Source organism: Ceratotherium simum, chromosome 13 (genome assembly GCF_057802395.1).
Source record: "Ceratotherium simum simum isolate JZ-2026a chromosome 13, ASM5780239v1, whole genome shotgun sequence".
NCBI classification, from domain to species: Eukaryota; Metazoa; Chordata; class Mammalia; order Perissodactyla; family Rhinocerotidae; genus Ceratotherium; species Ceratotherium simum.
The window spans coordinates 42785540-42800894 of record NC_141912.1 but is presented as its reverse complement, the minus strand read 5'-3'; the positions used below and the strand labels follow the sequence as shown (position 1 = coordinate 42800894).

General features: G+C 43.5%; 1 protein-coding gene across 2 annotated transcripts in view; it reads left to right on the top strand.

Moving 5' to 3' along the window:
• CCND3 (cyclin D3) overlaps positions 1-15355 on the top strand; it is an 83078-nt gene that overhangs the window by 39700 nt on the left and 28023 nt on the right. The gene's annotated exons all lie outside the window — the stretch shown is intronic.

Genomic DNA, 15355 nt, shown 5'->3' with positions numbered 1-15355 from the left:
TGCATAACTAAGTTTTTAAATTAATAAACTTTATTTTTCACAGCAAAACTGAGTGGAAAGTACAGAGAGTTCTCATATACCTCGTGTTCCCACATATGTACATCCACTCCCACTATCGACTCTACTATTCACATCCTGCACCAGAGTGGTACACTTGTTACAGTTGACGAACCTGCGTTGTCACGTCTTTATCAGCCAAAGTCCATAGTTTACATTAGGGGTCTCTCTTGGTGGTGTACATTCTATAGGTTTTGACAAATGTGTAATGACATGTATCCACCATTGTAGTATGATACAGAATAACTTCACCGCCCTAAAAATCCTCTGTGCTCTATCTGCTCATCCCTCCCTCCCCCCAGCCCCTGGCAACCACTGATCTTGTTATTGTCTCCATGGTATTGCTTTTTCCAGAATGTCATATGGTTGGAATTATACAGTATGTAGCCTTTTCAGATTGGCTTCTTTCACTTAGTAAGATGCATCTAAGTTTCCTCCATGTCTTTTCATGGCTCGATAGCTTTTTTTTTTTTAAGTGGTGATTAATATTCCTATGGATGGAATATTAATAAACTGGATGTACCACAGTTTATTTTATCCATTCATCTACTGAAGGACATCTTGGTGGCTTCTAGGTTTTGGTAATTATAAATAAAGCTGCTATAAACATCCATGTGCAAGCTTTTGTGTGGACATGTTTTCATTTCATTTGGGTAAATACCAAAGAGCACAACTGTGAGATCATATGGTCAGAGTATGTTTAGTTTTGTAAGAAACTGTCAAACTGTTTTCAAAGTGTCTGTACTATTTTGCATGTCCAACAGCAATGAATGAGAGTTCCTGTTGCTTCACATTCTCACCAGCATTTGTTGTTGTCTGTGTTTTGGATATTGACCATTCTAATAGGTGTGCAGTGGTGTGAAATAATAGAATAAATGTATGTTGGTCTCTGCCCCTGGTTCCTGGCACAGAGCTCCTAAAACCCTTGTAATTTCCTAAGTGATAAGAGCTCTAGAAGCATCTTTTGTTCTCATATTTGGTCTTTGACCCTGATTCCTGACGCAGGGCTGTTAAATCCCTTGGAATTTTCTGAGTGATAGGAGTGTCTTTTGTTCTAATGAGGCAACTCTGGATGGGTTCCTGTGTGGCTCCTGGATGGGGCTGGTCACCAGAAAGACCATGATTAGAAGCTTGGAATTTTCAGCCCTGTCCCTCCATTCTGTGTAGAGGGGAGAGGGGCTGGAAATGAAGTTAATAACTGATCATGGCTACATGAGGAAGCCTCCATAAAAATCCCAATAGTATGGGGTTTGGGAGCTGCCAGGTGAGTGAATACATCCACCTACTGGGAGGGTGATGCACCCCAACTCCATGGGGACAGAAGCTCCTATACTCGAGACCCTCCCAGACCTCACCCTATGTACCTCTTTATCTGGCTGTTCATCTGTATCCGTTATCATATCCCTTAATAAACTGGTAAATGTTAAGTAAATGTTTTCCTGAGTTCTGTGAGCTGCTCTAGCAAATTAGTCAAATCCAAGGGGGAGGAGGTCATGGGAACTTCTGATTTATAGACAAGTTGGACCAAGGTTGTGGGTAACCTGGGGACCTACTACTTGTGATTGGCATCTGAAGTGGGGGACAGTCTCATGGGCCTGAGCCCTTAACCTGTGGGATCTGACGGTATCTCCAGGTAGATAGTGTCAGAATTAAGTTTAATTGTAGGATACCCAGCTGGTGTACAGAATTGCTTGGTGTGGGAAAAACCTCCACACATCTGATGTCAGAAATGTTGTGAGTGTGTTAGTAGCGTGAGAGTAAAGGAGAAAGACATACAAGAGGAGGACTGTGAGGTTTTTCCTATACAAGTGGTATCTCATTTTTGTTTTAATTTACAATTCCCTAATGACGTGATGTTGAGCATCTTTTCATATACTTATTTGCCATCTGTATATATATATTTGCCATCTATATATATATTGAGTTGAAGGACTATTCTGGGTCTTTTGTCTCTCCATATAAACTTTAGAATCAGTTTGTCAGTATCCACAAAATAAGTTGCTAGGATTTTTATTGGGTTTGTGTTGAATCTATAGGTCAAGTTAGGAAGAACTGATATCTTGACAATATTGAGTCTTCCTATCCATGAACATGGAATATCACTCTATTTAGTTCTTCTTTGATATCTTTGTTGGATTTTTGTAGTTTTCCTCGTTTAGATCTTGTACGTATTTTGTTAAATGTGTACCTAAATAAATATCTAACAAAAATTGTAAAAATATTTCATTTGGGGGGATGCTAATGTAGATGGTAATTTCAAATTCCACTTGTTCATTGCTGATATATAGGAAAATGATTGGCTTTTGTATATTAATCTTGTATCCTGTAAACTTGCTATAATTGCTTATTAGTTTCAGGATTTTTTTTTTGGTTCTTTCAGATTTTCTGTATAGACAATTATGTCATCTGTGAATAAATACAGTTTTGTTTCTTCTTTCCCAATCTGTATACCTTTTATTTCCTTTTTCCTTTTCTTGTCTTATTGAATTAGTTAGAACTTCCAGTACAATGTTGAAAACAGTGGTGAGAAAGGACATCCTTGCCTTGTTCCTGATCTTAATGGGAACACTTCGAGTTTCTCACCATTAAATTTGATATTAGCAGTAGGTTTTTGGTAGATGTTCTTTATCAAGTTGAGAAAGTTCCCCTCTATTCCTAGTTTGCTGAGAGTTTTTTTTTTTTGTTTTTTTTTTTTCCGTGTGTGTGAGGAGGATTGGCCCTGAACTAACATCTGCCAATCCTCCTCTTTTTGCTGAGGAAGACTGGCCATGGGCTAACATCCATGCCCATCTTCCTCCACTTTATATGGGACGCTGCCATGGCATGGCTTGCCAAGCAGTGCCTTGGTGCGCGCCCGGGATCGGAACCGGTGAACCCTGGGCCGCCGCAGAGGACGGTGCGCACTTAACCACTTGCGCTACATGGCCGGCCCCTGCTGAGAGTTTTTATCATGAGTGGATGTTAGATTTTGTCAAATGCTTTTTCTGCATCTATTGATATCATCATGTGATTTTTTTCTTCTTTAGTCTGTTGATGTGATGAACTACAATTGTTGATGTTTTGAATGTTGAACCAGCCTTGCATACCTGGGATAAATCTCACTGGATCGTGGTGTATAATTTTTATGTATTGTTGGATTCAGTTTGCTAATACTTTGTTGAGGAGTTTTGCATCCATGTTAATGAGAGATTTGATCTGTAGTTTTCTTGTAATGTTTTTGTCTGGTTTTGGTATTTGGGTAATGCTGGTCTCAGAATAAACTGGGAAGTATTTCTTCTGCCTGTATCTTCTGAAAGAGACTGTAGAGAATCTGGGCCTGGTGCTTTCTCTTTTGGAAGGTTATTAATTATTGATTCAATGTCTTTAATAGATATGGGCCTATTCAGATTGTCTATTAGTAATTTTTTTTAAGGATAGATTTCTAGAGATAGGGTTCCTGGTCAAGGGTTTGACTTATGTGTGCGTGTGTGTGAGATTCTGAAAGTAGCACATGTTCATTGTTAAATGAATAAACTGTACAGAAATATACCAAGAAGTAAAAATTTCCCAACACCCTCCATCCCCAGACTCCACAGAAGTGATCAGTCATGTCAGCGCTCCCCTGCCCTCCATCCTGCACTGATATTTTCATATGGTAGGAATCATCTTCTCTAGCCATGTTTTTGTTTGTTTTTGTTTTTAAACATCTTAACCATTTTTCTCTACTCAAATTTGTTTTCTTTTTTTTTCTGACTTAATATAGTGAGCATTTCTCCATATCTTTAAAAGTTCTGTTTAATCTTGGGCTGATTATCGAAGCATATGTAAATATTTGTATCCTTCTCTGCTTCCTTAGACTAGATTCCTAGAAGAGTATGGGTATTTTTTAAGTGTTTGGTACTTATTGTACAATTGTCTTTCAGAAACATATCAAATTTACACTTGAGAGGTAATATTTTAATGGGGAGGGAGTGTGGGAGAGAAAGAGAGACAGAGAAAGCTAGGAGACACCCAGCACATGGCCTTTATTTATGGTGACTTGCTGGGAAGTGGCCAGCTTGATGGCTGGTGGTGCCTTCCAGCAGTTGGGGCCCTCAATTTCATGGGGCCTGAACATTCATTTATTCATTCAACAAATATTTATTACGTACCTTCTCCTCGCTCTGCATTGTTCTAGGTCCTGAAAATACTGCAGGGATAAGGAAAACTTTCTGCCTTGGAAAGCTTACAAGCTCTGACGGGGGAGTTAGACGATAAGCACATAAACAAATGAGTATGTAATATAATGTCTGACAGTGAAGAAATTATGAAGGAGAATAAAGCAGAGTCTGGGCGTAGAGAGTGAAGGCCTGGGCATGATGGTGCCATTTTAACTGGGCTGGTCAGGGAAGGCCTTTCTGAGGTGGTGACATTAGAGCTGAGACCTGAGTGAGGAGCCATAGGAAAATCTAGAGCCATGGTGGTTCTCAGTCCTGGCTGGACATTCGAATTACCTGGGAGAGCTTTTAAAAAATCCCAAAGCTCAGGCCACACTCCCGACCAATTGAATCAGAAACTCTGGAGATGAAACCCAGGCACCAGTATTTTTTAAGTTCCTCAGGCAATTCTGAGGTGCCTCAGGGGTGGAGAACCAGTGGTTTAGGGCAGCTCTGTCCAACATAAATGCAATTCAGGGCCGGCTCCGTGGCTTAGCGGTTAAGTGCGCGTGCTCCGCTGTTGGTGGCCTAGGTTGGGATCCCGGGCGCGCACCGATGCACCGCTTGTCGGGCCATGCTGAGGCTGCGTCCCACATACAGCAACTAGAAGGATGTGCAACTATGAGCTGCAACTATCTACTGGGGCTTTGGGGAGAAAAAGGGGAAAAAAAAAAAAGAGGAGGAGGATTGGCAATAGATGTTGGCTCAGGGCCGGTCTTCCTCGGCAAAAAAAAAAAAAGAGGAGGAATGGCATGGATGTTAGCTCAGGGCTGATCTTTCTCACAAAAAAAAAAAAAAGAAAGAAATGCCATTCAAACCACATATGTAATTTTAAATATTCTAGTGGCCTCATTGAAGAAGTCAAAAGAAACAAGTGACGTTAATTTTAACAACGTATTTTACTTTACCTAATACGTCTAAAATATTATGTCATCATGTAGCCAATATCAAAATTATTAATGTGATAGTTTACATCTTTTGTACTAAATCTTTGAGATCTGCTGTGTATTTTACATCTCAGTTCAGACCAGCCACATTTTGAGTGCTCAGTTGACACCTGTGGCCACCATATTGGATAGCGCAGCTCTTAGCGGAACAGCTTTCCAGGCAAAGGAGACAATGGGTACAAAGATGTTAGGACCTGAATGGATTCTTTTTGTGTGTGTGTGTGTGTGTGTGTGTGTGTGTGTGTGTGTGTGTGTGTGTGAGGAAGATCAGCCCTGAGCTAACATCTGTTGCCAATCCTCCTCTTTTTGTGGAAGACTGGCCCTGGGCTAACATCTGTGCCCATCTTCCTCCACTTTATGTGGGACGCCGCCACAGCATGGCCTGACAAGCGGTGCACCAGTGCCCACCCGGCATCCGAACCCGCCAACCCGGGGCCGCCGCAGCAGAGGGCGCGCATCTAACCGCTATGCCCCCGGGCCGGCCCCCTGAGTGGATTCTTGAGTTTGAGGAACCGTTGGGAGGCAAGTGGCTGGAGGAGAGTAAAGGAAGGTGGGAGTGGTCATCAATGAGGTCAAAGAGATAGTCAGGGCCTAGCATTTTGGCTTTTATTCTAAATGTGATGAAAAAGCATTGGACACATGTAAGGCAAAGAATGGTTTGTTCTAATTTACTTTTTCAAAGGACCCTTTGGCTGCTGCATTGGAAACAGTCTGCATGGAGGCCAGAGTGAAGCGGGGAGATCCAACTATAGGCGATTACATTGGCATGGGTGAGAAATATAGGAGGCTCTGGTTTGAGAGATCATGGGGCTGATGCTGAAAAGTGTTTGGATTCATGATAGATATTCCAAGGCAAACCCATTGGAGTTGCTGATGGATTGGATGGGTGGGACGTGTGAGAAAGAGAGGAGACCAAGATGACTCCAAGATTTTTGCTCTGAGCAAATGATAGTGGAGCTTGGGATTGGGGTAGGGGGTAGAAATAGGTTTGTGGGGGAGATAAGACTTCAATTTAAGCATAGATCAATCAAAATTGGTGTGTTCTCCAAAATCTAGAACACGTATGTCAGTAGAAGCCCAGGAGGTGTGGAAAAAGTGCAGAAAGTGTTCAGGAAATGGAGATCCCATATGGTAAGAATGTGTGTTGGGGCAGAGGCTGGGGTATGGAAAAATAGGAGATAAAGTACCCTACAATAGATTATAGAGGGCCTTGAATGCCAAACTAAGGAATTTGAAATTTATTTGATAGGCATGGGTGATCTATTGGAAGTTTTTGACAATAACTCATATGATCAGAGCTTAACTTTACACTGACAATTCTATGTTTAATAACACGAAAAATGTCCATGAAATAATTTTCACTAAAATTTTAGATATAGTATGATTAGAGCTGTTTAAAAAAAAATCTCATGTAGAAAAAAAGGCTTATGTATTAAAAAAGAGACTGGAAGGAACATTATCAAAATGTTTAATAGAGGTGGTTTCGGTGGTTGATAAGACTATGAATACGTTAATTTTTTTTTCTTTTCTTTCTACTTCTCTATATTTTCCAAATTTTTGAGCATAACTACTTTTATAATGAGAATAAGTTTAAACTAAGAACTTCAAAGTGGGCAGGATTGGGGGAGTGCATTGGATGGGGAGAATGGAGGCAGGGATATGGGTTAGGTTCATTGCAGTAGTCTAGTAGAAAGGGAAAGAGAGGATGAACAGGGGCAGGGGCCACAGGAGGCGGAGGGAAGTGGAAAATGCATTTTTTGCCTGCCAGTGGGATAAGTGTGGTGGTTAAAAGGATGCACTCTGGAGCCAGGCTGCTGGGGTTTGAATCTGAACTTGGCCACTTACTTGGTCAAATTACTCTCTGTGCTTTTTAAAAATCTGTAAACAGGAATAATAATTGTACCTACTCCGTAAGGTTGTTCTAAGGACTCTTTGAGTGAGTACGTGTTAACCACTTAGAGCAGTGCTCAGCTCGTAGTAGGTGCTTGACATCGTAGCTGTTATTCTTGTTATTCCCAGGGACCTGGCCTCGATGGAATTGGTGCTGAAGGTGAATACAGAACATGTAGTGGAGTAGAGTGGATAGACAAAAGTTACTGAAGCAGTATCCCTAACAGTTGAGTATTTTTTATAAGAATATATTTATATATTACACATTTTTAAAAATCTTAGTAGTTCAAATTTTTTGAAAATAGGTTGGGCTGTCTCAGAAATTGTGAGCTACCTTCACTGAAGAAGTTCCACTGAGTGCCCCGTGGCTCACTGGGCGCTGGTATAGGCCTGTGATTCCAGACTAGCTTTCATCAGATGATGTCCTGGGGTTTTTATATAACTAAAATCATTCCATGAAAGGTACTGTCCTTTATTATGAGCCATCTCTAAGGGTTTGGTGTTCAGGTATTCTTTATTTTATGAAATATGGTATATATAGACTATAGGTTTTTTCCCTAATAACCTTACATGGCAACAGTCTTACTTTTTGGTCTCCAAAATTTTGGGGGAAATTTTATTGGTCTTTGAAATGTAAATTTCTAGGAACTGGGGTTGTGGGGAAAGTGAATAATTTGGTTAGGCTGAATTAGGTGCCTCTGAATCCCCTTCTGCCCCTGAGATTCTCTCATTTTGGGGTCCAGGCTGACCCCTCCTCCCAGTGAGTCATTCTGCAAATGTGAGCTTTTAGGTGGGGGCCTGGGTAAAGACATGAATGGAGCTGCACAGTCCCACCACTACAACTGATGTACAGTTCTTTGAATATACCCTCCTGGCAGTGAGTCAGGCTGTTGTAGGGACAGCTGCCCTGTGGCCCTGAGCAAATGGCAGCCTCGCATCCCAATTAGCAAGCGTATGCTGAAGGCTCCTGATGGGGAGGCTCTGTGCTCGGTGCTGTGGGGCCAGGAGGTGTTGCTGAGGTCAGTCCACCCAGTTCTCTACTTCAAGGAGCTTGTAGTCTGATATCTTTCATATACAGAAGACAGTTTTGTTATCACAACTTCTCAGAGCCTCAATTTTCTCATATATAAAATGAGAATAATAATAATAATAATACCATCTAACAGCCACAGAGATGTGTCTCTCCCTATTCCCTTACCTCCACCCAGAGCTGAAAAGAAGAGTTAGACTCTGCGAGGTAGAGATGTGATCAAAACAGAATGGATGGGGCCAGCCCTGTGGCTTAGCGGTTAGGTGCGTGCGCTCCGCTGCTGGCGGCCCGGGTTTGGATCCCGGGCGCGCACCAACACCCCACTTCTCCGGCTACGCTGAGGCCGCGTCCCACATACAGCAACTAGAAGGATGTGCAGCTATGACATACAACTATCTACTGGGGCGTTGAGGGAAAAAAAAATAAATAAAATTATAAAAAAAAAAACAAAAACAGAATGGATGGAGCAGAGGTGTGCAATGACCTTAAAGAGACAGAATGGCTTCCAGACCATCAAGGCCTAATTGTCACTGGACCAGAAAACTAACATATCTATGAAGAAAGGCCTATTAGCCCTGGATACTTAAAAAGAAAAAAAAAGGCAGGCAATCACTGAGCGGAGAGGCAGCCTGGCCTTGCCTGGCGATCTTCTCTCTTGTGGAAAGAGTCACCACTCCTGCCTGTGTCCCCGACACTGGGACCCTGTGGCTGCCTGCCTTAGTTCTACTCCCTTACCCACCAAGCCCCCTTCTGACTCTCCTCTGGCTGCCCCTGGGAAAGGGCCTGCAGAGAGAAAATGTGCTGGCCAGAGGCCCCGGGTGTCTCTGTTCTGTCTACTCTGCAGCTGTGTCTCCCATTGTCGGTTTATACTTGGCTGTGTGGGTGCATCGCTGTCTTGGGGTGCTGGTTACTTTGAGTCCCCCCCAGGAGTAGAGGACCCTCTGGACGCACTGGCAGGTCGTATTTTGGAGGCTGAGAGGCTGAGGAGTTAGGCCCAGGTCTGAGATGCCCTCGCTAAGGTCCTGCCACCTGTGCGGCATGTCTCCTCAGGCAACATTCTGTACCTCCATTGGCCTCACCTTCCCCTCGCTTGAGTTTCTCCACTTCAGCTCCCAGTGATCTTGTGAAGATGAAAGCGCTTGGTGGAGGAGAAGCGCTTTCTAGAAGGGTTAAGCATTATACACGTGTGAATGATGACCATCATTTTCAAATGGGATCACGTGTCTATAAACTCTTTGAAAAGTCTAACGTGCCATGTGAATTACCCTAATTGGCAGCCAAGAGCTGTGGGGAATTGACAGTTAGGGTCAAAAGAAATAGCAGATTGGGCCCCTACCCCCCAGCCCCCTTTTCAGGGTTAAATTGATATTAGTGCCAGGGTTTACCCAGAGGAAGAGCTAAGATGGGAACTGAACCACGCTGTGGTTCAACAGGTGGCTGCCTCTCTGTGACCCCAGCTAAGTTGGGCTGTTGTTGAGTGGTAACTAGGGCACTTGGGACCCTCCATCAGGAGCCCTCTGGAGACAGCCGGTGAGTTTCCAGATAAGCTCAAGGGCAGTGTGCACCATCACATGGCTCACCCTACACTGAACTCAGGCTGTTGTTTTTCCGCCGGGTGAAGTGACCCCAGCACCCCTAGCTGCTCGTGGTAGACGGGAGAGGGTTAGCACCTGCTTAACCAGTTCTTGCTGGTAACAGACGCCCCTGCCAAGGGGCCCACCTGAGCTGGATGCAGGTTGCTGGTGCACATCTGTAGTAGCTCAGCTGTTCCTCTTCAAGGTGGCGTGTTCTGAGCGACTTGGATGTGCATTTATATTTAGAAATCACTTAAGGGGTTAGAGGCGGAATGGGGGTGGAGGAATGATAGTATCATATTAGCTGTGCTGAATATTTTCTGAGGGTGTTACATGTGTTATCTCATTTAATTCTAACCCCCAAAATCCCTGTGTGGTAGATCCCATTGACAGATGAGGAAACTGAGGAACAGGAGGCCTAATTAACCTGTCCAAGATTGTACAGCTATTAGAAAGTGACAGAACCAGGATTTAAACCAGGCAGGAAGTCTGACCGCAGAGTCAGAGCTCTTTTTATTATTATTGTCATTTTTCTGACGCACACCTAGGGCAGAGAGAGACTTGTCAAGGTCACACAGCTGGTATGTGGTGGATCTGGGAGTCAAACCCGGGTCAGTCCAGCTCCAGGGCTCACGGTCACCAATCTATTCTACATCCATGGTAGCTTTTAATATTCAATTGTAATATATAATATAGTATTCTACATGATATAGTACAATATTCTATTATAGTATAATATTCTATTATAAGGCTATAATTTATTTGATGAATCCTCTATTGTTGGAAATTTAGATTGTTTCCGTTTTTTCACTATTATAGATAAATGCCAAGATTTTTTTTAAAAGAGAGAGAAATGGTAGGAATGTTGTTTGGTTTATCAGTTTGTTTGTTTTAAAGGATTTAGAGCAGATGGGCTGAGCTCTCAGAGGCTAGAAGGATTGGAGGCTTTGAGTTGACTGCTTAAATGGAGAATGAAATTCTGATTAGGAATGGTGCCAGTGTGGAGAGAAGGAAAGAACAGACTCTATGCTCTAGCCCAGGGATTTGGCATTGCCTGCTGAGTTAGAAAATTTGGGATGCATTTCAGAAATAGCTGTAATTGCCACTTTGGCTATCTTAGTGTTCTCTAGCGTTTTCCAGCCCAGCATCTCGTTGACATTGTCTAGACACATGTGAGGTGGGGCTGGGTGGAGAGTGAGCCATTCTCCTCCCCAGATCAGCCATGTGCAGCTAGCTGGAGTCACACCGTCTGTCCATCACATGTCCCTTGCCCCTTCTGCCCCTCTCCACCTCAGTCTCCCTTTGAAGTTACCCCTTTCAGGTTCTATATCCCAGGTCCAAAAGAGACGAGGTGGCATGAGGACATCGTACGCGGTCATGACCATAATGGCTTTCATTTGTTGAGGCCTCAGAATGGTACTGAGCACTTTCCAGGCATCATCTCTTCTGTCCTCACAACAGCTTTATGGGATGGGGACCATGATGAAACATTTTATAGAGGAGGAAAAAGGAGGCTTCAAGAGGTGAAGAACTTGCCCAAGGCCACGTAGCCAGGGCCTGGTGGAGCTGGGATTCAGAGCCAGGGCTATCTAAACTCCATGACCACATCGTGTTAACCACCATATCTTCTTTACAGCCTTCATGATGCACTATAAACAGAGGTGCTGTAGCTCTGGGGGAGAATCTTCAGAAAGTGAGCAAGAACACGTTCAATTACTTGCAGTCTGCGTATACCAGATGGACTCAGAGAATGTTGGGACTGCAGAGGATCCTGGAAGTATCTCTTTTCTACCTTATTTTAAAATTGTGGCAGGTGAGGTCCGCAGATGAGGTCCAGAGAGATCAACCAACTTGCCTAAGGGTGAGATGGTGGCCCAACCAGATTAGAAGCAGTGTCTTCCGACGCCCACCCTGTGGCTTCTTGAGAGGCAAACGGCTCTTAGTTCTCTGCAGGGAGCAAAAGCGGGAACGAGGAGGGCAGGTTTAGGAGAAACAGGAGTAGTTTGGCACAGCTGGGCAACGCTAGGGTTCAAGGGCGATGTGGAACCACAGGACCCTCTGACTGTCCATTCGCTATGCCAACACACACCTAAGTCCCAATTCCACTGTGCTGAAAAAGTCAAGAGGGGCATTTGGCAGGAAGGCAACGTGGCCTAGTGATTAAGACAGACAGACCGACCAGGATTCATATCCAGGCAAAGTGCTTCACCTCTCTGAGGCTCAATTTCTTTATCTACAAAATGGGGGTTATCAGTACTTATCCTATGGGGCCACTATGAGAATGAAATGAGACAATGCTTGTAAAGAAACTGGCACAAATTTGTGGAAGGAAGAGAAGCATCTTGGGGTTGTTTGAGTTGGTAGAAAAAAGAACACAAAACTGGTAACCAAATATATGATTTCAACAAAAGGCCAAGTATTGAATTCCACCTGATTCATTATTTCTCACGGGCACCATCAGAGGGATGCTCATTTCACTTGCCCCACGTGGAGGCAGGTTGCACTGGTGGTGGCGAACATCTCTGTGTGAAGAGTGAGGGGTGGGCTACATTGACTTAGGCTCAGGGAATCTACAGGGTTGCTTTTTACTTCCTGTCTTGAAAGGGATGGGAGATAGAGAGGAAGCAGGACTGTTAACATAAACTTGAAATCCAGATTCTTTCTAAAGTACATGTCCTCAGCTATGTGACCTCAAATGAACCTCTCCCTGTCTCAATTGTCTCTTTGCCACAAGGTCATTGAGATGGCCACATAATAGCCACTCTATATGCACTATCTTATTTAATCCTCAGACAAGCCTGCAAGATAGATATTACCATCCCATTTTAGATAAAGGAGAAAACTGTGATTCAGGGAAGTTAAGTAACTTGGCAAAGGCCACACAGCACACAGCTAGCAAGTGGCAGATCTGTGATTTAAGCACAGGTCTGACCCCAAAGCCCATGTGCTTTCCAGTATACCCAGGCTAGATTCAGATTTTGTTGGGTCCAAAGCTTATGCAATTTTGGAGGCCCCCTTTAAAAAGCAATGGAAAATCACAAATACAAAAGATACAGAAGTGAATATTTATTTAGATTTTGAAATGAAATCACAACATTAGAAAATATATTAAAGCTGAAACATCACAAAATCCAGAAAAATAACATAATATTTGCATTAACTACTTGACACTTCTCTATTATACTTTTTTCCTACGTCTTTTGGCTGCATCTTCTTTGGTTGCATTGCCATGGGACAATGATTTTGTAGTCTTTTCCATAGAGAAAATAAAAAAGATAACGCAGTGTTCCTCTAGCATGGTTGATTGGAAGTTTTTCTTTTATTATTGATGGTCTAGAAAAGTTTAATTCAGCTTCACAAGTCATTATTGGTAATGTCATATAAATATTAGGATAGTTGTCAAATTTGGGAAAACCTCCATCAAAGTCTCTTCCATATCTGAGCCATAAGATTTTAGGGCATTTCATGTTTTCTGGTATAGTGATTCATCTAAAATAATCTTAAAATTGGTGACCCCTCTTACCCTATTTGTTGTCAGCTAAATGTTATCTTCGCTGATATCAGGATTTTGTGTCAAATCAGCAAGAAATTCTCGTCTTCTCCAGTACGGCTTCCCGTCTCCTGCCACTTGAGATGGAATGAAGATGGTTTACATTAATGAAAGATTCATAATTAAACTCCTTTCTCACAAGTCTATGACCATTTAAAGGGAATTCATTACAAAATACCGGATGTGAAAACATTTGAGGCATTTGGATGACTTGGCCTAGAAAGGGGAAGGCTGGAGGAAGCAAATAAATCACCACCTACAAGGATATGAACCGTAGTGGGCATGAGAACCATACATCAGAATCTCCAGGGGGTATCCGGGATCTGGGGAGGGGCTCAGGTAGCTGCCTTCTTAACAGGTTCTGCAAGTCACTTTGAGAAAATTGCCCTAAAATGGATACAAAGTATAGTAGAGAAGTCTGTGAGTGAGAACGGCTGAAAAGCGCCCGCTGCGGACTCGAAGTGTGACCTGTGGTCCCGCAGTTGCTGTGGGAGCTGGTTAGAAATGCAGAATCTTGTTAAAAACCAATGTTACCTCAATAAAAAAAAAAAAAGAAAGAAAGAAATGCAGAATCTCAGGCCCCATCCAGGACTGCTGAATGGGAATGTGCATTTTCGCAGAGTCCCCGGTGATTCTGTGCAGGTGACGGTTCGAGAAGCCGAGGACTGGAGACGTTGGCAGGAACTTCCTGATGTGCCCGCCCCAGCTTGGCAGCTGGTCTTTTTCCTCTCTGTCTTAAGCCTTGGGAACCAGCCTCCCATCTAGCAATCGTCCATTATGTTGATTCATTACATCTCTATTTCCCCTCCCACAGCACTGTGAACTCCTAGAGGGCTGAGATGTATCCCTCTCTGATTTCCAGCCCCTCTCAGCGCCTGGCACACAGGAGGTGCCATTTATGGAATGCCCACTGTGTGCCAAGAGCTTCGCCTCTCTTACCTCATTTGGCCCTCACCCCAAGCTTGTAGGCTGAAACAAATGTCCCCATTTTATAGATGAAGAAACTGAGGCTCCATCACTTGTCGTAAGTGGCAGAGCTGGCATCAAATCTAGGTGTGTCTGATTCCACAGCCTTCAGTAGGGGACTAGTAAATGTTTGTTGAATCACTTACTTATTGACTTGACTATTCATTCAAGCATTTATTATTGTTCTCATTTATTCATTGAAGAGACTCAGAGGAAGAGGAGCAGTAGAATTGGCTTCCTCTTGGTGAACTATTTTTAGAACAGGTGGCGTCCAGCGTCAGCCTTCCCGGGGCAGGGAGCTGGGCTGCCCAGGAGGCCCCCAGCATGTCCAGGGCTCTGAGGCCCTGGGAGTGGGGAGGTGACACTGCTCCGCCACCCCACCCCTTTCATAATGTCCTCCGTGACTCAGCAAAGAAACCGTGGGTCTGAAATCGGAGATGAGGCCAGAAAACCCTCAAAAATGTTGTCTTTTCCTGGAGGAATTTCCCTTTCATGTCTCTCATTCCTCTGCCAGGGAATCCAGGAAGCCTTGGCCTGTGGTGAGCTGTGCCCCCCAGTCTGGTTTCTCTGGGCCTCACCGCTCATCCTCCCTCCTCCTCCCCAGCCCAGGGGTCAGCATCAGGCCACCTTCTTCGGTGGTCTCGGATTCCGGGCCGCCGGGCGCTTGCTGGGCCCGTCTCCTTAGCTTGACCTTAAATCGTTAAACTCTGATCCTGGACCCGGATTATCTGGGTTCGAATTCTGTCTCTACATCTTACTAGCTGTGTGACCTTGGGCAAATCACTTCACCTCTCAGTGCCTCAGTTTCCTCGTCTGTAAAGTGGGGAAACAATACATTTGAGGATTAAAATAATTAATGTATGGAAAGCATTTAGAACAATGCTTGAGACAAAGTAATTGCTATATAACTGTTGCTGTTGGTCTTGTTATTATTAATTATGGAGCAGTTATTAATACCTGGAGGAGACTTGGAGGAACTCATGCTAAACTTCTCTTTTCATTTGTTCTAGAATTTGCATGAATTCTCGATTATTCATGCTTTAGAGAGCTTAAGCGGGCAACTGCAAATGAGTGAATAAATTAATAAATTGGAAAGCTTCCAGGTTGCCCTCTGATTATTATAATGGATGAACAGGCATGACCCAATAGATTGTTGATTTGGGAAT